Source organism: Pteronotus mesoamericanus, unplaced genomic scaffold (genome assembly GCF_021234165.1).
Source record: "Pteronotus mesoamericanus isolate MK-2021 breed Mesoamerican mustached bat unplaced genomic scaffold, CSHL_Meso_final contig_105, whole genome shotgun sequence".
NCBI lineage: Eukaryota > Metazoa > Chordata > Mammalia > Chiroptera > Mormoopidae > Pteronotus > Pteronotus mesoamericanus.
In genome coordinates this window covers 18,811,845-18,839,246 of record NW_026555006.1, presented here as the reverse complement: position 1 = coordinate 18,839,246, position 27,402 = coordinate 18,811,845, and the positions used below count along the sequence as shown (strand labels likewise).

General features: G+C 35.5%; 1 pseudogene; it reads right to left on the bottom strand.

Moving 5' to 3' along the window:
- Nucleotides 1-16,661: 16,661 nt before the first annotated feature.
- LOC129069464 (tigger transposable element-derived protein 1-like) overlaps nt 16,662-27,402 on the bottom strand; it is a 40,601-nt pseudogene continuing 29,860 nt past the window's right edge.

Genomic DNA, 27,402 nt, shown 5'->3' with positions numbered 1-27,402 from the left:
GATAAAGAGACATGGTCCTACCAAATTTTGACATCTTACTTAAAGAACTAGTAGAAAATTATAATGAACAGAACTGGTACAAAAAGAATACAACAAAATGCTTGGTTTTGTCAGTTCTTTTTCAATAATGAATAAAAAACTAAACTTTTAGCATGACAAATAGTTTGTTCCTCAACAATGTCTCAAAGTCCACTTAGTTATTCCACCCCTGGGTGATCGTGGAGGGAAGTATGATTAAAATTTCCCCATCCACTCTCAGCTTACAGTATTCTTTATTAACATCGCTGTTTAAGTCTCTTATTACACTACTAACAGCAACCTTAAAATAGGAAAAAAGGCCTTAGGTAAGCATTGGGGAAGGTCAAAGAGCTTTCCTGGCTGAGTTAAAACCAGGGATACAGATGGGTATTTTACCCTCCAGTATGACTTAAAATTTCTGCTGCTTTAAACCCAACCCCTAATTTTTACTTCCTCTATCTTCCTTTCAATCATCCTGAATCCTTTAAGAATTCAGTGAGACATTTCCTTCTTCCCTAAGGCTATGTCAACACTGCTTCAATAGTGATGCAGCATGCTTAGTAATAGGAAAGACTTGGCAAAAATTGTTTTAGTAGAAAGTTGTTTTACTAAAACATGAAGTTGTTTTTATCCAGCACAATAACCTACCCGCCCCCCCGCCCCCGTGCCTGGAACCACCAGGCCCCTAAACACCTTAAATCACTACAAGTGTTAGACCTCCCAGCCTTTGGCTTTTACCTTTGGTCATATAAAATATATCTGCTTATTTTCAACAGTAGATGCAGAATAGTACAAGGTTTTTATCAGAACCTTTTCTTAGGATTCAAAATATTCATGTTGCAGGTTAAATATCTTAGATGTAAACAGTACTGACATTGAACTTTACGCTGCAGCATTAGATACTTGTTCAGCAGTTTCTCAGGAAGATAGAAATAGTACTCTTTCTGTTCTAATGTTGACAGACTCTAAGTGTCATTATTACTTTCTTCTGGGTGACTATAATTTTACCTTACCTACAGAACCAAGGACAAGCAAATAGACTTCTCTAATGATAGCAACTTGTAAAAACTGATTTGTTGTGAACTTGAAAATCCATTATCCAAAGCTTGCACTCCTATTACATTCTATTATCAGCCAAAACAGTCTTAGCATTTGGTAATAACTTTAATGCATATCATCTATCTCCCTATGATAATTTCCAAGAAGCACTTCCAAGATACTTCTTAATTAGCACCATTATCACCCTTTCTTAGGAAAAAAAAATCCATGCAATATTTGCCTCCATCCATCTATAATGATCTTAAATAAGTCCATTTAACACCTGGCTGCTGGGGGAGGTTGACATATATTACCCAGCATCTGGTATAACAAAAAAAAAAAAAAAAACACAAGTTATCAGGCATGTGATTGCCTGGGGATCTGCTATCAGACCTTCAGTAAATGACAGGGAACCATCAGTTGCACAGCAACGAATTGATGTTAGTAAGGTAAGGACAAGAAATGAGGAATATTTAGGTGCAATGGTACCCTTCACTGGCTTGGCACTGGGCCAGATGGGAAAGCAGTCCTCCAAGAACCATTTGCCACTTGTAAGGAGCGCAAATGGCCATCTATCAACAGAAAGAGAGGGTGTTTTTGAAGGTCAGCTCTCATGGTAGCTCTGAAAACCTTGGACAACACATGGGCTGCCTATCAAGCTTGGTTCTCTCTGAATCTGAAGAATATTTTCAGCACGTATTTATTTATTTTAACTTTTGTGGAAATTAATCATTTGAATGTCTCCAGAAAGACATGTACTGTACCTCAGGACCAGGTGATTGAACATATTTACTGCTTTACATAGGTAATGTGATTACTTTAAGGAAGAGATCTGATACATAAAAAGTAAAAAGAATAGGTGTGATCCAAGAAATTATTTTCATGTCATCATTTAGACATAAATATAATAAATGAACAGAATAAGACAATGGTTTGTTGGAGTTCTAAATCCTAGCCATTGCTCACAGAGGGTCCAGAAGACAGCTGGGCAAACCTTGGGCAATAAATAGTGTGGGATTAAGACCCATTCTAGATCCATCTATAGATACTCCTCTTGCCTTTCTGAACACTATTGGCTGTTGCACTTATCTGAGCGCCTGTTGCTGCCCCCTAGTGGCCTGGGAATTCCTACAACAGAGCTTCCTTACTTCCCCCAATAAAAACTCACCTGTCATGTCCACTGGACCTTGTTTTCTTCTATTCAAAGTTCCCTGAAATCTCAAGTGAGTTTTTTTAAAAGTCTCGATGATATTTATATTACTTTTATTATTGCTAAGCTGCAGTAAAAAAAACCCAAAAATACAGTGATTCAAACAAAATAGGATTGTCTCTATCTCATAACAATCCAGAAATTGGCGGATGATCCAAGAGAGATGATCATCATCACCATCATCATCATCTATCTTTATATTTATCCACCTTATATTTTGGGACTTATACTTTGAAAACAATTAATGACTCAGGTACATTTATTGTTATTAATAATTCCACATATTGTTTTTACAGGTTCTTTTGTTTTCCTCACTTGCATGGTCATGGCTGGCTCACCACCATCTCATCTGTGTTCCAACCTATGGAACAGAAAAAGAGAAATAGAGGAAAATCAGCTTTCTTTAAGAATATGGTGTGGAATTTCCACTCATACACCCATCCCACTAGACATGTCTACATGAAGATAAAGGAGAGCTTAAGAAATGTAGTGCCTAGCTACACTGCCAACTTGACTAAGGAGAATCCATAACCAAGAGGAAGAAGGAAAGTATAAATACAAGAAAAATTAGTCCTCTCTGCCACAGAGATCATAATGACTATACATTTCATATTTATACTAAAAAAGTTATGGAAGTCCACAGAACACCTCCTCCTCTCTGAAGCATTGTCTTGTTGAGCTGGTGAGGCTTTCAGTCAAGTTCACCCTGACCTACTTCTTCATCTTGGGGATTCCAAAATTTCTCAGGCATTTAGTATAGAAAGCTTACCATCAGAGGGATGAGAAGTAGTACAGATGATACCTGAATATTTTTAAATATTTTATGATTTATCGAATAGTATAAAGAAAATAGTAGAAAATTTTTATTTGTTCCCTGTCCCTTGATATCTTTAAACTTATTTCAGGCCTAGTAAAAAGAGATGCATGCCATATTTTAACAAGATCCTAAATTATACCCTTCTTAGTTATTCTTTTTTCAATTTAATATCTAAAAATAAAAATAAATAACCTGCCTAATAAATTTTGGAGTACTTAGAAAATGCAAATAAAAAAGATGCAAAGCACTACTCATAACTTTGTCAAAGAATTTGGATAGTTTCAATTTAACTAATGAATTATGAGGTTCCCTTTTAAGCGCCAGATCTTGGAAATTATGGCTGTCCCAGGATTAAGAACGTTATACCTATATAGTCTATACTTGCCTACTCATCATGTATAACCACCTCCACATCTATCATTCTAGAATAGTTTTTACCTCCGTTAGGTGACTTATTGTATGTATCTCATTGAAGTATGCATCTGAACATGGGTAAAAGATCCAAATGCCATGTGTAGAATAAAACTCTGATCCTCAGTGCTTAAGGAAAGAATCTATTTTGGTAGAGATAAATTGAGAGAGCCAGTACTTTGGAACTCAAATATATAAAAGTCCTCAAACTTAGACCTTGAAATGATCTCCAAATGAAGTCATGGATATGGATATTTTATTTGTACATTTGTTATGTATATGTAAAATTTTTCAAACATTTTCAAAAAAAGAGAACATTTATATTACTGACTTTTTTTCTTTTATAATACCCTGGGAACCACAAATGTTTATGTGTAGAAGAGTATAAGATTCCATAAGCATAATGAACACATATACCCTCCACTGCCAAGGACAAAGGGTGAAGTTTGCAGAAGCAATGTATTTTATCTTATCTCTTCTAAAATGTTCTCTCTAAACCACTTTTAAAAGCATAGGTAGAGATCGTATTGTGTTTGGAGAAAGTTGAAGGTGGGAAGAGATTTTGTAATGCTATACTAGAAAGAAAGGGATTAATTGAAATTTTTAAATGCTTTTTCAAAGGTATACCTTTGAGACAAGTTTAAGACATCACATTGTCTTTATCCTATGTAGCTCTTGGAAACATATTGATTCTTGTCTTCTTTCAAATTATATACTCTGGAAAACTGAAGGACCATAAATATTGGCATCAATGAAAATGTTTTGAGCTAAGGGCAGAAATTTAAAATCTTTAAAAATAAAGTTTGTTTACCTTGTGGAAACCAGAGGGAGAATCCATTTTCTACCACATAGAATGAGCAAACTTCAAGTACAAGCATATTTCAAGACCATTTTCTGATTAACTGTCTCTCCTATATATTCTCTTAGTGACCTGCCAGGCTCACTTTAGGAATAAAAACTTCATTTTTGCATCCTTTTTCTCAGGAATAGAGTGTTTCCTATTTCAATTCAAGACCATGGATTCCTAAGGTAGTAATTCCCACAAGAAAAGTGAAGTAATAGCAGTTATAATTAATGAATTTGAAGACAAAATTAAGACAAGCTATTAAACAATATAATCAAGAAAGTCTGGAATCAAGACTGAAGTAAAGCAGTATTATTTAAAATCCTTGTGTAGTTAACAAGACTTTTGAATATTCCAGAGGAATAATTTCAGGACGATTACATAAGAGGGGAAAGGAAAGATTATATATTCAAGATTAAAAGTTCTGGAAACCAAATATAGAGTGTGACATAAAGGATAGTATACATAGGAGATATAAATGTGATTTTACAAAGTAAAAAGAAATAATAAAAAGTAAGACAGAAAGAAAAGGAGAGAGGGAAAGGGGTAGGGAGAAGAAAAGCAAGGAAGGAGGAAGATGCATAAAGGAGCAACATCTTCAGATAATACCAGAGGCATATTCCTGGGAACAACAGCTTTCATATTTTTAGGGCTTCACATATAAAGCCAGTACTTCCAGGAAAATAAAAACTATGGTCTTGTTTTCTAAGCACCATTATTGTTTACTCTAAAACTAATATACAATAAAAATAATAGACGTCATCTAACTCTACCTGGATTGTTATGCTGAATAGTGCAGTAATGTTGCACTCAAGTTTAGTACAAAATAGTGAGAGGTGAAAGTGTAATTGTTGATATTCCCTGTGTATTCCATCATCTTTTGGTTCTTCTTGTGAGAACACATATGCAAGATATCTGACAAAGGTAAAAAATTCAGTCCATATTCATAGTTGGGTAAATCTGTGTGAAGAGAAAAGGTCTCCATACATATCTGTCCCTTTGGCTTCATACACTGACATTAAATCAAAGATTTTCTTTCTAGAATGAAGCAATGATGATGAGGCAAACTTAGAAAAATACTAAGTCAATCAGAACATTTTAACCTAAAGCAGCAGAATATACATTCTTTTCAAGTGCATATGGAACTTTTTCCAGGATAGATCACATATTAGGATACAAAACAGGTCTCAGTAAATTTAAGATCAAGCCCTGGCTGGCATGGCTCAGTGCATTCAGCTCCAGCCAGTGAACCAAAATGTTGCCGGTTTAATTCCCATTCAGAGAAAATGCCTGGGTTGCAGGCCCGGAGCCCAGTGCAGGGAGAAGGGGCACGAGAGGCAACCACACATTGATGTTTCTCTCCCTCTCTCCCTCAACTTACCCTCTGTCTAAAAATAAATAAATAAATAAATAAATAAAATCTTTTTTAAAATTTAAGATCAAAATCATATGAAGTATCTTCTCTAACTACAATGATATAAAACTAGAAATCAATTACAAGAAAAAAATGAAAAACACGCAAACACATGGAGGTTAAATAACATATTACTAAACAATGAATGGGTTAAAAATGAGATCATGAAACAGATCATGAGATCATGAGACCTTGAGACCAATGAAAATAAAAACACAACAACCCATAATCTACAGGATTCAGCAAAAGCAGTCTTAAGGGGGAAATTCATAGTAATATTGGCCTACCTCAAATCTTGGCCTACAAGAAAATCACAAATAAACAATCTTACTTTATATGTAAAGGAACTAAAAAAAGAAGAAAAAAGCCCAAAGTGTGTAGAAGAAAAATAATAATTAATACCGGAGCAAAAATAAACAAAATAGAGCCTAAAAAATATACAAAAGATCAATAAAACCAAGAGCTGGTTCCACAAAAAGATGAACAAGATTGATAAACTTTTAACCAAACTCAAGAAAAAAAGAGATTTATTGTAGCATTATTCCCAGTGGCCAAGACAAGAAAACCAAAGTGTCCTTCAACAAGGATTAGATAAAAAAAGATGTGGTATATATGCTGTGGAACACTACTTAGTCATAAGAAAAGATGAAGTACTGCTATTTGCAACAGCATGGATGGACCTTGATCATATTATGCTAAGCAAAATAAGTCAGTCAGAAAAAACTAAAAACCATACAATTTCACTTATATGTGAGATATAAAACTGGAACTCACAGACACAGACAACAGAGAAAATGGGATGGCAGTAGTAAAGGGTAAATGGGGCCAAATATATGGTGGCAGAAGATGATTTGACTTTGGGTGGTGGGCACAAAATTCAATATATGGATCATGTATTACAGAATTTTACGCTTGAAAATATGCAAACTTATTAACTAATGTCACCCTAACAAATTTATTAAAAAATGAATAAGTAAATAAATAAAAGCAAGTACAGTCTTGTAAAACTTGAACTATGAAAAAAAAGCAAAAAAAAAGAGATAAGACCCAAATAAGTGTAATCACAAATGAAAAAGGAGTGACTACACCACATAAACACAAAGAATTATAAGATACTTTTACAAACAACTATATGCCAGCAAATTGGACAATCTGGAAAAAATGGATAAATTCCCAGAAACATACAATTTTTGAAAACTGGATCAAGAAGAAACAGAAATTCTGAACAGACCAACTTCTACCAACAAAATTGAATCAGTAATCAAAAAAACTCCCAGCAAACAGACATTCTGGACCAGATGGCTTCGTAGGTGAGATTTTCCAAGATTTCAAAGAATTAACACCTATCCTCAAACTATTCCAAAAAAAATTCAAGAGGAGGAAAGACTCCCAAGCTCATTTTACAAGGCCAGCATCAACCTAATCTCAAAACCACATAAAGGCACTATGAAGAAAGAAAATTGTCGTCCAATATCTTTAATGAACATACATGCAAAAATCCTCAACAAAATATTAGAAAACGGAATGTGACAATGTATTTAAAAGATCATACACCACATCAAGTGAGATTTATTGCTGGGATGCAAGGTCAATACAATACCCACAAATTAATTCATGTGATACAACACATAAAATGAAGGACAAAAATCACATGATCATATCTATAAATGCAAAAGAAAAAGCATTTGACAAATTCCAGCATCCATTTATGATAAACACTCTTAGCAAGGTGGAAAGAGTGGGAACATACCTCAGCATAATAAAGGCCATATTATAAACCACAGCCAACATCAGACTTAATGTGGAAAAGTTAAAACAATTACTCTTACACCAGGAACCAGACAAGAATGTCCAGTTCCACCACTCTTATCCATCATATTACTGGAAGTCCTAGCCACAGCAATCAGACAAGAAAAAAAATAAAAGGCATCAAAATTGGAAAGAAAGAAAGAAAATTGTCATTCCTTGCAGATCACATGATACTGTATATAAAGAACCCTAAAGACTCCACACAAAAAAACTACTAGAATTGATAAATGAATTCAGTAAATTAGTAGGATACAAAGTAAATATTCAGAAATTGGTTGCATTTTTATACACCAATAATAAACTCTCAGAAAAGGAAAGTAAGAAAACAAGTCTATTTACAAATGAATCAAAAAAATAAAATAAAATACCTAGGAATAAATTTAACAAATGAGGTAAAAGAGCTATATTGAAAAAATTATAGACACAGAAGAAAGAAACTGAAGAAGACACAAATAAATGGAAGTTCTCATGGATTGGAAGAATAAACATTAAAATGTTCATACTACCCAAAGCAATCTATAGATTCAACACAATTCTTATCAAAATACTAATTGGCATATTTCACAGAACTAAAACAAATAATCCAAAAATTTATATGAAACTTCAAAAGATGCCAAATAACCATAGGAATTTTAATAAATAAGAACAAAGTTGAAGATATCATGTTACTAATATCAAGCTATACTACAAGACTATAATAATCAAAATAACATGGTACTGGCATAAAAAGAAACATAGATTAATGAAACAGAATAGAGAGCACAGAAATAAATCCATACTTATATGGTCAGTTAATGTTTAACAAAAGAGGCAAGGACATACAATGAGGTAAAATCAGTCTATTCAATAAATAGTGTTGGGAAAATTGGATAAATACAAGGAAAAAAAATGAAACTAAGCCACCGCCTTACACTCTATACTAGGATAAACTCAAAATGAATTAAACACTTAAATGTAGGGCTCAAAACCATAAAACTCCCAAAAAAAAAACAAACAAGCACTAAAATTTCTGACATCTCTCTTAGCAGTATTTTTTTCTGATTCATCTTCTCTGGCAAGAGAATCAAAAAATAAACAAATGGTGCTACATCAAACTAAAAAGTTTTTGCACAGCAAAGAAAACCATCAACAAAATAGAAGGGGAAAAAAAACCTCCTGAATGGGAGAAGGTATGCAGTAATGATGATCCAATAAGCAGTTACTATCCCAAATTTATAAAGGACTCATACAATTACACAACAAAAAAACATAGAACTCTATTTAAAAATGTACCAGGGACCTGAATAAACATTTCTCCAAAGAGGACATACAGATGGCCAGTAGACATATGAAAAGAAGCTTAATGTCACTAATCATCTGAGGAAATCAAATTAAAACCATAATGCGATATTATCTCATGGCTGTCAGAATGTCCATCATCAATAGATCCACAAACAACAAGCATTGGAGAGGATGTGGAGAAAAGGGAACCCTTGTGCACTTGATGCAGCCACTGTGGAAAACAGTATGAAGGCTCCTCAAAAAATTAAAAATAGAACTATCCTATGACCCAACAATTCCACTTTTGGTTAAGAAACCCAGAACACTAATTCAGAAGAATATATGCACCCTTATATTCAATGCAGTATTGTTTACAATAGCCAAGTAATGGAAGCAACCCAAGTGCCTATCAATAAATGAGTGGGTTAAAAAGTGGTGGTACACACGCGCACACGCACGCATGCACGCACACACGCATGCACAATGGAACATTACGAGGCCATAAAAAGAATGAAATCTTACCATTTACAACAGCATAAGTTGACCTAGAGAGTGTTATGTTAAGTGAAATAAATCAGCCAGAGAAAGACAAATAACATATGATTTCATTTACATGAAATCTAAAGAACAAAATAAACCAACAGAAAAAAACAGAGACTAATAGATCAAAGAAAAAACTGATTGCCAGATGAGAAGGTGGTTAGGGGGCCTGGTGAAAAAGATGAAGGGATTAGGAAGTACAAATTGATAGTTAAAAATAGTCACAGGTTGTAAAGTACAGCATAAGGAATATAGTCAACAGTATTATAATAACTATGTATGGTGCCAGGTGGGTTCTAGAAATATTGGGGGGAACACTTTATAAAGTATATAATTGCCTATTATGCTGCATATCTGAAACTAATACAAAATAATATTGAATTTCACATGTAATTGAAAAATAAAATTAAATTGAAAAAGAACCTCCTAGCCCTGACTGGCATGGCTCAGCTGGTTGAGCATTGCCCCACAAAGCGAAAAGTTACTTGTTCGACTTCTGGTCAGGGCATATGCCTGGGCCGTGGGCCTGGTCCCTGGTTGGGGCGTGTGTGAGAGACAGCTGATCGATGTTTCTCTCACTGATTGACGTTTCCCTCACTTATTGATGTTTCCCTCCCTCTCTTTCTCTCTCCTTTCCCCTCTCTCTGAAAAATAAATAAATAAAATTTTTTTTTTTTTAAGAATCTTTTAGGGAGATTTAAAATATGCAAGTGCCTAGGCTCCATCTGCGACTCATTTAATGAAATCTCTGGGACTGAGCTCAGCTCTTTATTGTCTTTTTAAAACCCCAGGCTATTCTAATAACCTGGCAATAATAAGAGATATTTAAGATACTAAATTAAACCAATCAAATGGCATAAGGAAATCAGCACTTGATCATGAATCTGATCTAAATTTTAGTCCCAGCTCTGCTTTGAATTTGATTTGTGGCTTTTAAAAATTATGTAACCTCCTGAACAGTAGTTTTCTCAAAGTTCAAGTGAAATAATTGAATTAGATCATTTTTAAAGTGAGATCATTCAATTAGGTCATTCAACATTTTCTTTCTAAAGGGACATCAGATATACATCCTAACACGCCTAATAAGATTTCCTTCACTATTTAGGGGCTAGTCTGCCAGTCTCTGCTTCCCTAGCTTCGCTCTAGCCCTAGTTGGCCTGTTTTAGCTCCTTGATCACCTGTAAGCTCTCTTTGCTTCCCAGACTTCATGTATTATATCCTCTCATTAGAAAACACTCTGGAACATCTCCCTCCTCGCTCAACTCAGTCAATATTAGCTAACGATAATTATTTTTCATTTACTCCCTTATCTAACTCATAAGTCATTTCCAGAATGAGAGGCAATCACAGATGAGTAAGCACTGTAAAAGATTTTAAAAATATAAACCTAATATATCATTAACACATATTGAAAGAGATGAGATAAAATGCAGATTATTTTCAACAAAGCTTTGCGAGGAATTCTGGAAGACATGAGTTTTCCTAGGTAGATAAACCTGTCAAGAAGAGGAGTCTTTTGAGGGATGAATGTGAGATCAATTTTGTGAAAGAATATGGTAAAAGTTTGAGTTGCCCATATTATTCCCTGCTCCCAATAATTACTGCTTCCAAAAGGTCATTTTTGGAAAGGTCAGGAAATGAAAAGACATGCATCAGAAGAGATTGGAAACAGGGGCTCTTCTTTCCCATAAACTCTACAAATGAGTGCTTCAAGGTCCCAGTGAGGAAAGACCTTTAAACTCTCTCTGCATTCTGCATCAGGATAATAACTGTGGGAAGGAGTGGAAGGGCAGATTATATTTTAAAGGCACAACGGGAGCTGTAGAGCAGTGAGAAGAATCTTGTTATACTTTCCCACAAATGCCAGGCAATTCTACTAAGAAAGCATGTTATAAAATCATAATATAGATGCAGGGCCAAGTCTCAGAACATTTAAGAAGTACAAGTGAATTCTAATCCTCCCTCCATTCTTTACTATTTCTCGCTTTATGGAGCCTCCATAGGCACAGAATAGGTTGCACCTGGCTGTCCCTGACAGCCTGTTATTTTGCCCTATTGAGCACCACTCATGCTTCTCCTACTTACACAGTCCTTTGGCTATTTTACCCAGAGAGACACAAAGCATAAAGAATGGGGGGAAAAATTGTTTGTCCAGGCTAGAATATTATGATCTGTTTGTGACTACAAAGCAGAGAAATGAAGGGCAAGTATGGGAAATTCACTAGAGCTGTGTCAGTGGCAAGTGGGAGGTTTGGCTTTAGGTAACAGTGGGAGCAGTCCATAGTCACGGGAAGAAAAAAAAAGGGCATATGGGTTAAAATGAAAGTACAGTGAAAATTTGCTGGAGAGATCATTTAGTTGTATTACAATGGTTTTTATTTCCTTGGGATATTGAAAGTTAATGGAGTGAGAAGGAGTGAAAGCACTTCAGAGCAGGAAAGCAGATTGAGTGGGAAACTCCACAACATGCAACGTGGAGCTATAGGGCCAAGACCTTACTTGAGACTTGTAGTCATGAATGCAAAATGAGACCAGTTTGTCAAGGTACATATGTATCCAGAACTGCAACCACATTCCAGTGCGGGGCAGGCAGATAACTGGTTTTGCCAATTAACTGAGACGGAGCGGGAAAGGAGTTAACAAGGGAGTTGAAGTTGATTACAATGACTGTGATAGATCATGGAGTCTAACCTGGACATGGAGAAAAGTGAGAAGCAGGAAACAGTGGACAGTTAAAAAAGTGTTGGAGTCAATGAATTGGAGTTCTATGAGGTAATACATTCAGGTAGACTTGTTACCATAAAGGAGCTAAGAAGGAAAGCTGCTTAAAATTGAGGTTACAGAGGGGCTGGCATTATTAATGATGAAAATGTCTATAGTACTATTTTACAAACTTTTTAGAACACACCCTTCAAAAAGAAAGCAATAGATATTTAGTACACATATACATATTTTCACAAAACAATACTTATCCTTAAATACACTCTGCTAGTTTAAATGCTATTCCATTCCCATTTTAAAATTTTAGTTACTAAATATAATTCAAGCACCACTTGTATGTCTCAATCTGCAGTCTAGAAAACACTGGTCTAGGATAGCTGCAAATGAGATAGGATAAAAGATATAATTAAGAAAATCATGGACCTCAGAAGGCAGTATGTTGAACTAATCATTTTTGTTGGTATTGAAGTTACCAAGAATAATGATAGAAGTACTGGTAGAAGTGAAATGGTTAGCAAGATGTGAAACCTTTATATTAATCAATTTTTCCAATAAAAATATTATAATAAATGAATGTATAATTCCACCAATTCTTTGTAAAACAAAGTATAAGATTTTAAATAAAATAAATCAAATAAACACAATTTTTTTCTAGTTTTTTGTTCAGTAACGGTAGGTAAAACTTACTGTACACTTTAATTTTTAGATGTTTTTCCAAACATATGACAATTTAAAATTGTATTACTTGACAAATCATGCCTGTTTTGATTAGGATGTGTCACATATAAATGGGAAACTATTGACAATTTTTAAATTTTATTTTTATGTTAATTAACATATAATATTATATTAGTGTCAGGTATAAAACATATTTGATATTTGTATATATTGCAAATGATCACCACAGTAAGATAGGGTCATTATATGTTATGTGTGAAATGAAGACCTGGTTTTTATCCTCATATAATTTATAATCTAGTTCAAAATAATGGCTTTGAATAAATAATCAAAAAATAAATTTAGAGGTACAACTTGTAATGCAAGCAGTAGTGTGCTATCTGGGAGAGAACGTGGGTTAGGAAAGTGGTGTTTAAAAGTCCTCTTTCAAAAAATGATGTTTTAGCTGAACCCCAAAACATGAATAAGAGATGGGCCATATGGCAAATCATTTATCATTCTATACCTTACTTTATCTTTGAAATGAGAGAGCTAAAATAATAGAATCTCATGATGAGATGGAGCCTTAAAGTCTTTATAGTCCAACAACTCCTCTGATTCTTGAATCTTATCCAAAATATCTCGGCCAAAATGTCAGTATCATGGCAAACTTGCTTCTTTTCAAAGACAGTTAATGAAGATTTTCCTAATTATTATTTTAGATGTTTTTGCACACATTAATTCATTTAATCCTCACCACTACCCTTTGAGAAGTAATGTTTTCTAATTTCTGGAAGAGAAAATAAGTTGGCTCTGATACACAATGGTGCTCATCACCACCATCTCTGTTCTCTGAGCTGTTAATAATGGCAGGATTTTTCTCTGTTGCTCCAATATATGCAAAGCAGCTGCCTAGGTTTAAGGGGAGGTTACAGGGTCATGGGACAATATTTTTTAGTAACTATCTGGCTCTTATCCAGCATAAACTCACATCCATGACCTCATTTGCATCATACTCTAGCTAAATCTAGCCAAATGGCAGATGTTTCGTTCCTTATTCACGCTCAACTCATCAATCAACTCCTACTGAGTGTTACTAGCCACTAAATTTGGAAATAAAGAGTGACTTTAGCAGAATGCAAATGAACTTGAATGGAGAGGGCAATTGAAAAAGAACTGAATTCCTTGGCTTAAATTAAGTCAGGACTCTCCTCCATCTAACTCCAACATAATTTTTCAAGTTTATTGCACTTCTGTAAGTATACAGGATTCATCCACCAAAACGACATGGGCCCTGTGTGAAGAGAGATCTCTTAAGGAAAAGGGTTCATTTAGTTTACAGGCTCTCATGCCCACACTACTGCCACCACTCACTTCATCACCCCCTAAGGTAGGGCCGTTATACTGTGGGTATGTTTTCAGAATCAGAAAGGAAAGAGTCCAGTTAATAGATGTGTTAGTGCTCAATGCTTCTCACTCACCTTTACTCATTTTTAACTGTGTATTGGCACCAGCTTCCCTTGGAATAATCTCTTAAAAGTTACTATGCGTTGGTTTTTTTAGAGTGGTGTTCAAAACCACAAAAGCCTGTGAATATAAAGTTGTGCAAAGAAAGAATTTAATTTGAGATTTTCCATTTTTTTATGCCTATCAGGCACCTGAGGAGGCAGCATGGTATTATAGAGAAGAAAAGAAAAATTGATGAAGGCAGGAAAGGAAGAAGGAAGGGAGGGAGAGAGGGAGGGAGAGAGGGAGGGAGGGAAGAAGGAAGGAAGGAAGGAAGGAAGGAAGGAAGGAAGGAAGGAAGGAAGGAAGGAAGGAAGGAAGGAAGGAAGGAAGGAAGGGAGGGAGGGAGGGAGGAGGGAGGGAGGGAGGGAGGGAGGGAGGGAGGAGGGGGGAGGGAGGGGGAGGGAGGGAGGGAGGGAGGGAGGGAGGAGGGGAGAGAAATTAGATTCACATCAGGATATCTGCATTTTGGGCTTAAACCTATCATTATCTCAGTCACTTAAAGTCCTTTCCTCTTCTTAGTTTCAATTTCCACATGTGTAAAATTATATGGTTAGATGGGATGATTGGTATTGGTATGTTTTCTTACAGTTCATTTTAACTTACTTTGGAAGGGAACTTACTGAGTTACAACTAAGACAGTGTGATACACAGAGCTCAGTAACTCTTTGTTCTTGTCCTGATGCATTTTGTTTCATTGCAGTTTCTCAATTACATATCCTTAAAAAAAAAAAATACTTTGTGAAATCCTGAGGTAAAGGTGAATGACTATCCACTGATAAGAGACAGTAAATTTGTGCACTCCTTATGGTCATCAAAGGAGTTAACTAGGGCCATGAATGTTTCTTTGTTCTGGTGGGTAGGTTGTTACTGTGGTTGTTGCATAAGCAACTGACGTTCAAACTCAGTGTAGCTCTTTGAAGGTTCTGGTAGACTTTTCAGGTGGAGGCAGGAAAAAAACCCAGACGCCTTGAATCAAAATGAGGCCCAGCTACTCCAAGGGCACAGCAAGTTCCTTGATAATTAAAAATATAATTCTTTTCCCATTATGGACTTTTTTGGAATGATCCTGGAAGTTTTCATTTTCTACCCTTGGAAGACATATTTGCTTGCATAGGTTCTCTAATTAAAGAGCCCAGCAGGTCCTCAAAGTCTTTCCTGGTGAGAGTATTGAAAAGTGTCCTCAGTATTAGAGTACCAACCCCACTCTTCCCTACAAGACTAGAAAACCCTCTTCTTTCCACCATCTCCCATACATGGGAAGTTTGGGAACAAAAAACATCACACTGAAGCTACAGATTCTTGTTCAATACCACGTCACATACATGGGTGGTGTTGAGCATAGCTTTCCCACCAGAGAAGAGTAATTTTCTCAAGGGAAAGGGTAGAGTTTCAGATATACTTTAAGTAGCTATCTTTTTTTCACCTCACCAGACCAAAGAGAGAAAATCAAAATTAAAAGTAGTGGACTATTGATACACATCTCTTTGTTTCAAAGGCCTAAATTTTTAGATACCTTGTAAGACTTTTATTTGGGATAAACCAAATTATCTGGGAATTTAGTAATTTTGCCCCTACATTTTAATTCCCATTTGAAATTGCACTAAGCCCTCAGTAAAGCAGTAGATACGTATTCACACAATTAAATGTACTAGTCTTGGGAATACTAAAAGAGTAATTATGTTTTTCCATCTGCCCTTGATTTGTCATAAAGGTAACATAAACATATCACCTGGAGTGCAAGTCAGAGATTGGTGCAAGAGGGAAGCCCACAGCGCAGGCAGGAATTGTGAGACACATATCCATGTGCTAGAAAAGCATTCCAGAGAGGACACAGGGAAGAAAAAAAAAACTAAGGCTAGTACTTACTGTAGGATAGGGAACATTGTCCTCTGAAAGGGGAAAAGGAAGGAAACTAGGAAACCACATGTACGCACCTTATTATTGTTATCATTATTATTAAAATTATGTGCTTTTGGCTCAATGGTATGAGCGTATAATTGAAAACATATATAGTTTGATTATCCAGTGATACCTCAGCCTTCTTCCACTTCTCTCCTCCTTTACCTCCTCCTTATTATCCTTTTTCCCTTGCCTCTCTGGTACCTTCTGACGTATGCAGCTCAGTTTATTGGTTGCATTATGACATCTAGACAGTTTGTATTCAGATTAAGAGCTTGTTCAGGATTTATCGTCTTATTTGCTTATATAATTGTTTTTATAATTGTTGGGAATTTTAAAATATTTTATCTTACTTTTATTTTAAGTAGTTCATTTAAATTTGTAATCAGGAATTGTGATAATAAAGGGAAAATTAAAAACTTGCCCATGTTTCACATAACAAATCTTAAATGCTTTTTTTTCCACCTAGTTAACTCCTCAGAGACACATCTAGCGTCTCAAAACATCTCCAAGTCTAGTCTCGGATGGCATGAAGAAGAGCCCGCTGGGGAAGTCTGACGGCTTCATCCTTAAAATCTATTCTCCTGGCAACTCTGGAAATTCAGATATGTTCCAAGCAAAATTTCTCCCCTAAGAAGTCATAAACCCAGATAATGGCAGAAAGAAGGGTGAGGGACTAGTCAAAGAACATGCATGAATGACCCGTGGACGTGGACACCAGTGTGGGGATTGACTGTGGGAGTGGAGGGTGGAGGGAGAACTGGGCAGAGGAGGGCAAAGGGGGGGAAATTGGGACAACTGTAAGAGAATAACAATAAAAATCTTCAAAAAAAGGAGTCATAAATCCAACTTCAAGTTCTCAGAATTTCTAAAGCAGAGTTATTTTATCTAAATCTCCTTTCCAGCCCTGGCTGAAGTGGTTCAGTGGCTTGAGCACCAGTTGGCAAACCAAAGGGTCACTGTTTCCGTTCCTACTCTAGGGCGTATGCCTGAGTTTTGGGCCAGGTCCCCAGTAGGGGCACTGGAGAGGCAGCCGCACACTGATGGTTCTCTCCCTCTCTTTCTCCCTCCCTTATCCTAAGAATAAGTAAATAAAATCGTAAAAAATAAATAAGTAAATAAACCTCCTTTCCGCTGAATCTCTTTTATTGGCTTCTGTAGCCTTCCTCCTGTCAAACAAATTTGGCTAGGGAGTTCTCAGTTCTAAAGGAAACCTGTCAATACATATCATTCAGGATAAACTAGGTTATGCTACAGCAACAAATAACCCACAACCTCATTTTCATAACACACTGAAAGTTTATTTCTTGTTCACTTCCATGTGGGTTAATTGTCTCCTCCAAAAGATGATCCAAGAACTCACTACATACTCACTCCAGTAAGAACACATAAACCCTGTAGTTGCCATGAAGAAAAAGCTGGAATAAATGGCTTTTCTTAAAGATCAGAACTAAGGAGTGGCTTAAACCATTTCTGTCCATATTCCATAGCCCCAAAATAACTGCAAGGGGGACTTAAAAATACAGCTTTCAAGTGTGTTCAGAAAAAAAATATATATATGCTATTGTCACTGCTACATGCTAATACTCTTTAATCCCAAGAAGTAAACATGGAATTTTAGAATCACAAATACTGTGAAATATATAATTAAATTTTTCTAATTCTGAAAATTTTTGGAGATCAATTCTCCAGTGATTTTCCCAGACTCTAGCAAGATAAAAAAATAGATGTATTATACATACATACATGCATACCTTTATTCATCTACCCATCCAGTCAGTCAATAGTATTTTTAATATAAGCAAAAACATGTATTTTGTGGTCTGCTTTTTTTCCATGTTGTCCTATATCAATATTGTCCTATATCAATATATGTATTAGCACATTGTATAGAACATATTATATCATTTCTCCCCCCCAAAAATGTATATCTTTGAATACATATGCAATTAAATCTTTCAGATCTATTCCCAGAGGTAAACAATTGTTGATTTCAATACTAAAAATTAATGTTAGTTCCTTGCGATAATTAGCTCAACCAAGATGACTGGTATCTATTTTCTAATTGGTTTTTTCTGCCTTAATTGCTTAACTTTAATTATCTTTTCGTATATGTGTTTTGTTATAAGATTATCTCATGTAGCTTAATTACTAGGGTGTTGCTCATAACAATTGCCAAATCTAGAAGTAGAAATAAAAGCAAAGGCTGTAGAAAAAGAATGAGAGAAAGGAGAAAAAAATAAGTTTAAAAAAAGTGAATGAGAAGTGAGGGAAGAATAAAAGAAGAGAAGGAAAAGAAGAGGAAAAAATACAGATAAACAAATAGACATTCAGAGAGGAAGGCAGGAAGAACCCACCGGAAAATAAATAGAATGATGTTTTCAATTTTTTTTCAAAGCCAGATTAATATTAACACCAAAACCCAAGAAAAATAGCACAAAAATAGAAAACTACAGACTAATTTCCTTTGGGAAATGGCCTCAAAAATTCTAAATAAAACATTGGCAAGTAAAATCCAGCAATATATTAAAGAATAACTTTCCATAACCAAGTGAGATTTGTATGACAATAAATTTAATATCTAGACTTCCTAAACACTGCAGTATCTCCAATACCTAGAACAGTGCTTTGCACTTTAAGTAAATATGCACTTAGTTGATGAATAAATGCACAGAGAGCAAAACTCTTTTAATATAACTCAACATGTTAATAGACCCAAGGAGAAAATTTATGTGATCATTTCTGGAAATGTCAAAAAGCATTGATAAAATTCAGCATATATAAGGTATTCTTGATTTTTAAAAATAAGTAAATAAAAAATTATTGATAAAATGAGATACTTTCTTAACATTATTTTAGATAGATTGAGAATCAATTAAAAATCCATTAGAAACAATGACAAAATTCATTAAGGTGTTTCCTGCCACATTACCATAAAAATTAATGGTTTTAAAATATATAAATAAAAAATTACAAATATAATGGAAGAATATATGCAACTTAAAATAATAATAAAAAGATATTGAAACAGACTGATAACTTTCAGAGGGGACGGGGGAGAGGGGACTGGATGAAAGAGGAGAGGTGAGGGATTGGCCAGAGAACAGACCACGATATGCGTGTGTTCTTTGCGGTGAGAGCCAGGGGCGGGGCGGGGCGGGGCGGGGCGGGGCGGGGCGGGGCGGGGCGGGGAGTGGTAAAATGGCGACATCTGTACTAGTGTCAACAATAAAAATAAAGTTATAAAAGATAAAATACTTAAGAATACCCTTAACAAACAATATGTAAGATTTAGATAATGAAAGATTTTTAATTTTATTAAGGGACATTTTTAAAATTTTATGAAGAGAAATATATGTGTCCTGTTTTTGAACAGAAAAACTTTCACTATTATAATATTTTATAATTTTTAAGCCAACCTAAGGAAAGTATGGGTATAATATTTATATATATATATATATATTTAGTGGTAATGATGGCGTAAAAAGGGGTGGGCTTCAGAAGGACTACAATGTTTCTGAAATGTATGTGACAAGATAGCAAGACTAATCAGGACATTTCTGAAAAAGAATAATGATTAAGGTCTTGCCTTAATAGATACTAAAACATACTATCTAATTCCTACTGCAGCACAACAAACCACTTCAATACTTAGCTGTGTAAGATAATCATTTCATCATGTTCATGAAATTTGTGGGTCAAAAATACAGGTGTGTTGATTTTGGAAAGAGCAGGATACCTGGGAGTGAGCTGGCAGCTGGGGGCCGGAATCCGAAGCAGCTTCACTGACAGGTCTGTCGCCTGGGCTGGGGCAACTTGCAGATACAGCTCCGCGGGAGGGCCTACTCTTGTTCCTGCCATTAGCCCAGACCAGACCTTCTAGAAAGAGCCACACAAAATCTGTTAGATAGTTGCTCCTGGAAAGAGCAAGTTTGATGGTAGAGGTGGGAAGAGCAGGACAAAAGGGAGGAGACGAAGAATGAGTCAGGAATAGAAAGGAGACTCAGTATGTTTATGTATTAACTTAGCATTTTTTTAAAAACAGTTAATATAAAAATTAACTTAAAATTTTAGATCTGTTTATGGTATACTTGATAAATTAACAAACTTCACATTTTTTTATATTCTGCTGGAGTTTTTTCAGAATAGTATGGTAAAGTAACAAATATTTGTTCGTTGAAACTAATTGGAATATGATCATAAACTTAGTTTCCTCAAGGGCTAGCCTAATAAATCTATGATGTGCTATTACTAAGAATTTTGCTAAGCTCTTCATATTTACTATCACATATTATTTTCAAAACATCCAGAAAAAAGTGAAAAGTTACTATTATTTCTCTTAGACAACTAAAAAAATAGAGGCTTAGAGAAATTAAGTAACTTGCCCTAACGTACGCAGGCTACTCCTCCACTCAGGTTCGTATAGGACGAATATTGTCTCTAATCCCCCAGCCAGCCTTCCCCACTCCAAGTGCATACATTAAGGGGAAACAGCAAGGTGACACCTGTGAGATCCTGAAGCAGGCAGCCTGTGAAGAGATCAAAATAATCTAAATAAAGAATGTGTTACCACGATTCAGCTTCGAAGTCAAACTCACAAGACCAAGAATTTGGTGTTTTGGAGTTATATGGTTTTATATGTGAGTGCCATAGTCTTGTTAAATATTAATTAAATTCATGACTATAATTCTGTAGTGACATTCAATCTCTATTTCAAATTTCCATAGTAATCCAAAAAAGACTATTATAATAGTGTCAATGTACCACAAAATGGTTAGTTGAAAATTCTAACTCCTGATACATCAATTACACAGCTTGGAAATAAATTTCCTAACATTTAGTTAGATATCAAAGTATTATAGAATTTCAATAATAATTTTTACAAGCATGTCACATCCAACCTTGATCTGAGCACATAGCATTACTTCAACCATGAGTTGATAAAAGACATTTCTGCTAGTCTCTTCCTGGAATGAGGAAGAGACTGAGCCATTCAGGAATTGTGAAAATCAGGACGCCTCCCATGGCAAACTTCTTTCAGTCTTTACCATTGCTGCCACCTGGGCCAAGAGTTCTCTTTATCTGTATTGTCTGATGTTTTATCCTGAGGCTGAACATAGTGCCTAGCATACAGTAGGAAAAATAACAAATATTTGTTCGTTGAAACTAATTGGGATATGATGATAAACTTAGTTTCCTCAAGGACTATCTATGATTTGCTATTACCAATAATTTTGCTGAGCACTTTGTATTTACAATCAGGTATTGTTTTCAAAACAACTCTAGGGGGAGAAGCTAGTCACTTCTTATTTTATGGTCACTATTATTTTCCTAAACAAGGTTATGTAAGAAGAATAAACTTTAAAAAATTAGTATCAAATCACTCTAATGTGCTTTTCTGTGTCACTAAAGATCAAGGACTAAATAGCTACCTTCTGGTTTGTAAGCTCCTTTAGCTTCTTTGAGTAAGAAAGTCACAAAAAAAGATTTCTGTGTCAGTTCCCAGAGAGAAAGTTATTAAAGTCCAGGGAAGATCATGGTCAAAGAAATGCTCTGAGGTTTCACTGAAAGACAGCTTTCAGTGGTTAGATCCAGTCTCCCTCTGAGTTGTAGTTTTACTCATGCACTATTTTCAGGTACAAAAAAAGGTGATCAAGGACAACCAGAAAAATGTGAACTCTAGTGCGATGAAGGCAGGGGTGGGGGGGGGGGGGGTGCTGGGTGGAGGTGGTGGGCAAAGGGAAATGGAGGTAATCTGTAGTAGTATCAACAATAAAAAAGAAAGAAATGAGAATCTGGAAATTGATGCTTGATGAAGTCATCTCTCATTTGATTTAGTCTGTAACACCAATTAATATCTTGCAAAAGATTATTTTGATGACTTATTTAATTCCAAGTGACAATATATCCACATACACTGGTCTTTTTGTGTAACATTTATTAGTGTTGCTGTAATGGGGCTTTAGAAAGGAAGTACTACTTGTTTCATTATGTATTAATAAAGGTTAATGCATGTCTCAACTTTTTTCTAATAAAATATGTCTAAAGGTGAACTTAAGTAGGCTATAAAATTAAATCATCCACTGCCTTCAAGGGACAAAAATATCAATTTCTCTGGCATCTCATATTTACCCTTGAAAGTATAATAAATTGTGAAATATTAGGGCTCTTAGGTTTTACTTCTTCCTACAATATAATGCTGAAGCACTGCATCACTCAGTTTGTGTCTTATTTCTGCCAAATCCATTTCTCAGAGTTTCTGGCAGGACTGAGAGGATGTACCCAAGATGATTACTAATGTGTTAGATTATTAAAAATTAAGTCCTCCAGAGTTCTCTTTTATATTCCTTTTCCAAGAGGAGTGTTCAAGATACCTGAATTAAAGTCTACTTCTTAACTAACTTAACCTTGAGTTGCCTCATTCTGAAGGCTGGAGGACTATCTCATATTCTAGGCACTTTAATAGTGAAATAAATTATTGGGTCTAAAGAAATAACCAACTTTAAAAGGGACAGCCAAATAAATCCTGGAATAAGTTAGGCTCAATATTAATCAGATAGTAGACAACAAATATGACTCAGAATTCATGACAAAGGGTTTTATCATGGTAATTGGCCTAGGCTATATAAACAAACTGTAAAACAGATGGATAAAAACCATAACAAAAATAACAACAAATTACACAGCTGCCCTAAACATAAATATCTGAAATTTAGCCTTTTTGTTATGCCCTAGGAAAGGCAGAAGATCCCAGGATACTTATACAAGGATATTTAGTATTCTCCTCCTATATCCATAGCAAGGACTTGTGAACTGACAGTGCAGTAGGAGAAATCATCAAAACAGCTTCTAATTCATGTTCTGACATTAATTGGGTGACCTTGTGGAAAGTTACTTAAACCTGCTGGTATAAGTTTATTTGGTTATAAAGTTAGTGGATTTTATTATATCTTCTACATCCCCTTATGGTATAAAACTCCAAATTCTATGTAATTTATTATGAAGCACGTAATAAAGGAGCTTTGTTTCTTTTTGCATTGCTGAATTTGAGCACTGAAAATGGTGCCCATCACATAGTAAATTCTGTATAGCTATTTCTTGAATGAATATAGTCATAATGAAGTATTTATTGAATAAATGCATATATAAAGCATGTATCCTTTCAGTTTTTTAGTACTATATTACATTTACATACAGGGACTATGTTGGAAAGAATTTTTTTGAAAATTCCCAATGTACCATGAGCTAAAGTCCATGATATAGAAAAAGAAGTTAAAGAATAGAACAATATTTTCTAAGTTTTTTACTTCATAAAATACCTAAAGATTAACATACAAGCAACAACATTCAAAGCAACAGATTAAGATCAAAGAGTGTTTGGAGGAAAGCAAAAAGTATACAAAGACTTTAAAATAATATTTCAACCTTTTGAAGAAATGATTACCAGACTTTTGAGTTATAATACATGAAATTAAGAAATTTTCCATTACTTAATTGGTCTAATTTAAACCACCCAGCTAAACAGTGACTCACCTCAATTCCATTCCTTTCCTCAAGTATTCTGCTCAGCCCTAGGCTTTGAAGAAAACAGAGAAAATAAAAATCTGACAGAATTTGCTTATGCACATTTAAAAGTCTTATTAACACATCTAGCAATCTTATTTAAGGCCACACACACCACACACATACCTTCATTTTGTCATTCATTGAACCAATATTTCTTGAGGTCCTACTTATATACCATGAATATTTTGGGAAAGGAGGGTAAATTAGTGAATAAAATATATTAAAATCCTACCTTCATAGAGTTATATTCTATTAGGTGAAGGAGATGTTAGAAAAGAGGGAGACAATAAATAAAAGTCAGTCTATAGTGTGTTAGACGATGATAAAAAGGGATAGCCCCAGGTGGGGGGTAAGGAGTAGGACAAGCTGTGATGTTGAATAGAATGAATGGTCAGCAAGGCCCCACTGAGAAGTTGACATTTCAAAAAAGACTAAAAGGAGAGAGGGAGTCTATATATTTGGTCAGGAAGAGCATTTCAAGCAGATGGAAGAAGAAGTGAAAATGCTCTGAGAGAGGAACACACTAGGTTTCTTTGGGAAACAGCAAAAAAAAACAGTGTTTAGAGGAGAGTGACTCAGGTGAAGGTCATATGAGGTAAAGTCAGAGAGGTAACGAAGGCCACACTGCGCAATGCCTTATAGCTTTAGGAGTCTGGCTTTTCCTCAGAGTGAGATGGGCAGCCATAAAGGGTAAAACAAAGAAAGACATGATCTGACTTCTTTTTATGGGTAATAGAGTCACTCTGGCTGCTTACTTAGAATTGTTTATAGAGGGACAAGGCAGACGTGGAAAGGCCAGTTAAAAAGTTGTTAAAAGATGCTCAATGTCACTTATATCAGAGAGATGCAAATTAAAACCACAATGAATATTACCTCACACCTGTCAGAATGGTTATCATCAATAATTCAACAAACAACAAGTACTGGCAAGGATGGGCAGAAAGGGGAATGCAGACTGGTGCAGCCACTGTGAAAAGCAGTATGAAGTTACCTCAAAAAATTAAAAGTGAAACTGCCTTATGACCCAGCAATACCACGTCTGGGAATTTATCCAAAGAACCCCAAAACACTAATTAGGAAGAATATATGTATCCCTATATCCATTGCAGCATTATTTAGAATAGCCAAGATTTGGAAGCAGGCCAAGCGTCCGTCAGTAGATTAAAACAGCTATCAAATATTTTATACAATGGAATACTACTCAGCTGTGAAAGAAGAAGAAGGAGGAGGAGGAGGAGCAGGATGAGAAGGAGGAGGAGAAGAAGAAGGAGAAGGAAGGAAGGAAGGAAGGAAGGAAGGAAGGAAGGAAGGAAGGAAGGAAGGAAGGAAGGAGAAGGGAAGGGAAGGGAAGGAAGGAAGGAAGGAAGAGAAAGAAAGAAAGAAAGAAAGAAAGAAAGAAAGAAAGAAAGAAAGAAAGAAAGAAAGAAAGAAAGAAAGAAAGAAAGAAAGAAAGAGAGAGAGAGAAAGAAGAGGAAGAGGAAAGAGAGGGATGGGGAAGGGAGGGGGAGGGGAGAGTGAGGGGAGGGGAGGGAAGGAGGAGGAGGAGAAGGAAGAAGGAGAAAGAAAAAAGAGGAGAAGAAAGAGGAGAAAGACGAGGAAGAAGAGGAGAAGAAGAAAATTTTACCCTTTGCAACAACATGGATGGACCTGTAGAACATTATGCTAAGTGAAATAAGCCAGTCAGAGAAAGACAAATACCATATGATTTTACTCATTTGTGGAGTCTAATGAATAAACTGAACTAACAAGGAAAATGGGGGCAGACTCTTAGATAGAGAGCAGACTGACAGCTCTAGGTAGTGTTGAAAGAGTGCAGGGATCAAGAAAAAAAGAAAAAGAAAAGAGGAAGAACTCATGGCCATGGACAACAGTGTGGTGATTGCAGGAGTGGGGGGTGAAGGTGAAAAAGGGTATAGCAAGGATAAATAGTAATGGAAAAATACAATAAAATAATTTTTCTAAAAAAGAAGCTATTGAAAATACACAAATACACACATTCCAATTTACTTATAAGCATTTCATTCATTCATTTTCTCATTGTGCAAAGAACTATGTGATATTATATGAATATCTGCCACTGCCTACCCCTAACTAAGGACTTGAAAAGAGGTTGCTATAGACTAAATGTTTGTGTCCTCACTGCGAAAAAAATTCATATGTTGGAGTCTAATTGCCGATGTGATGGTCTTTGGTTGTGGGACCTTTGAAAGACCATTGGGTCATGAGGAAAGAACCTCACAAATAAGATTTGTGCCCTTATAAAATAGGCCCTGCAGAGATCTCTCACCCCTTCTACCATGTGAGAACACTGCAAAAATCCCACTGGCTGTCTATGAACTTGGAGACAGGCTCTCACCAGACACCAAATCTGCCAGACTTTGATCTTGGACTTCTCAGCTTCTCCAGAGCTGTGAAAAGTAAATCTCTGTTGTTTATAAGCCACCCATTCTGTGATATTCTCTTATAGCAGCCCAAAGTCACTAAAACTGGGACTCTTTGCAAGTGTTGTATAAGCATCTTACCATCCAGGTACATCCAACAAAGTCTTGAAAGAATTTTTGTATCTTTAATGCTTATCAAATCAAAAACTCACAACAAAAGGGACTAAGTTTATGGGTTGCCACACAATCAGCTTACTGCCTTTGATATTGTTTCCAAAATGACTGTTCTAAAGGGAAACTATAGTATTCATAGAAATATGACCATCACCTTAAAAAAGGCACAGATATATCAGCAATTATTTTTATTTAAAAAAGACAGTTCCATGGAATTCAAGATAAAACTGTGGTCATTTTTGTTATTAGAAAATATTTATAAACATTATTCAAAGTTTCTATATCCTAGATTCCAGGGGAAAAAGCTTTGTTTTTAAATACCTTTGAGATGATCTGAAGACCCAGCGCTTCACAGCAATCCATCCTGCTGCTGGCCAGGACTAAGGTTATGTACCAGAAAGCAAGCAGGTCTGAGAAGCGTGGAGGCAGAGTCCCTGCACTTCTCAGGTTTCTCGTATTGAAGCATCATCTTAGAAAAGCATTGACCTTAGAAATTGCATAATTGCTCACTGTTCCTGAAATCTTAAGAAAATAAAACATAATCATTTCTATTATAGTATCCTCTGTCTTGAAGTACTAGGTTGTAGGAAGGAAAGAAATAAGCAAGGTTAGGAGACGAAGTATGATGCTGAAGGTTGAATCCTGTCTGTTTCACACCTTGACGACCTGTTATCACAGTTTTCCATCTATCCCCAGCTGTCTCACCCTTATCCCTCCGGCCTCCTCATGGGTGCCTCTGCCATAGACATCTTCTATGAATAGAACACTGAACTCCCCTGAACCTCTCTAGCATCTTGAGTGAGTCTGTCTTCTCACTTACCATGAATTGTATTTGTCTTGTCCAGGAGTATAACAAGTCCCCTGTTTTATGAAAACAAGGATCCTGATGAAAAGGATCCTGTTTCACACATCTCTGTATTCATACAACTCAGCATGGTACTTAACTAATAAAGTGTTCAATAAATGTTGATTACTCAAAATGAATTAAAGACTTAAACATAAGAGATGACACTATAAAACTTCTAGAAGAAAAAATACGGAAGCAGATCTTTGACACTGGTCTTGGCAACGATTTCTTTAGATATGACACCAAAATAACAAGCAACAAAAGACAAAATCAACACTTGGAACTAC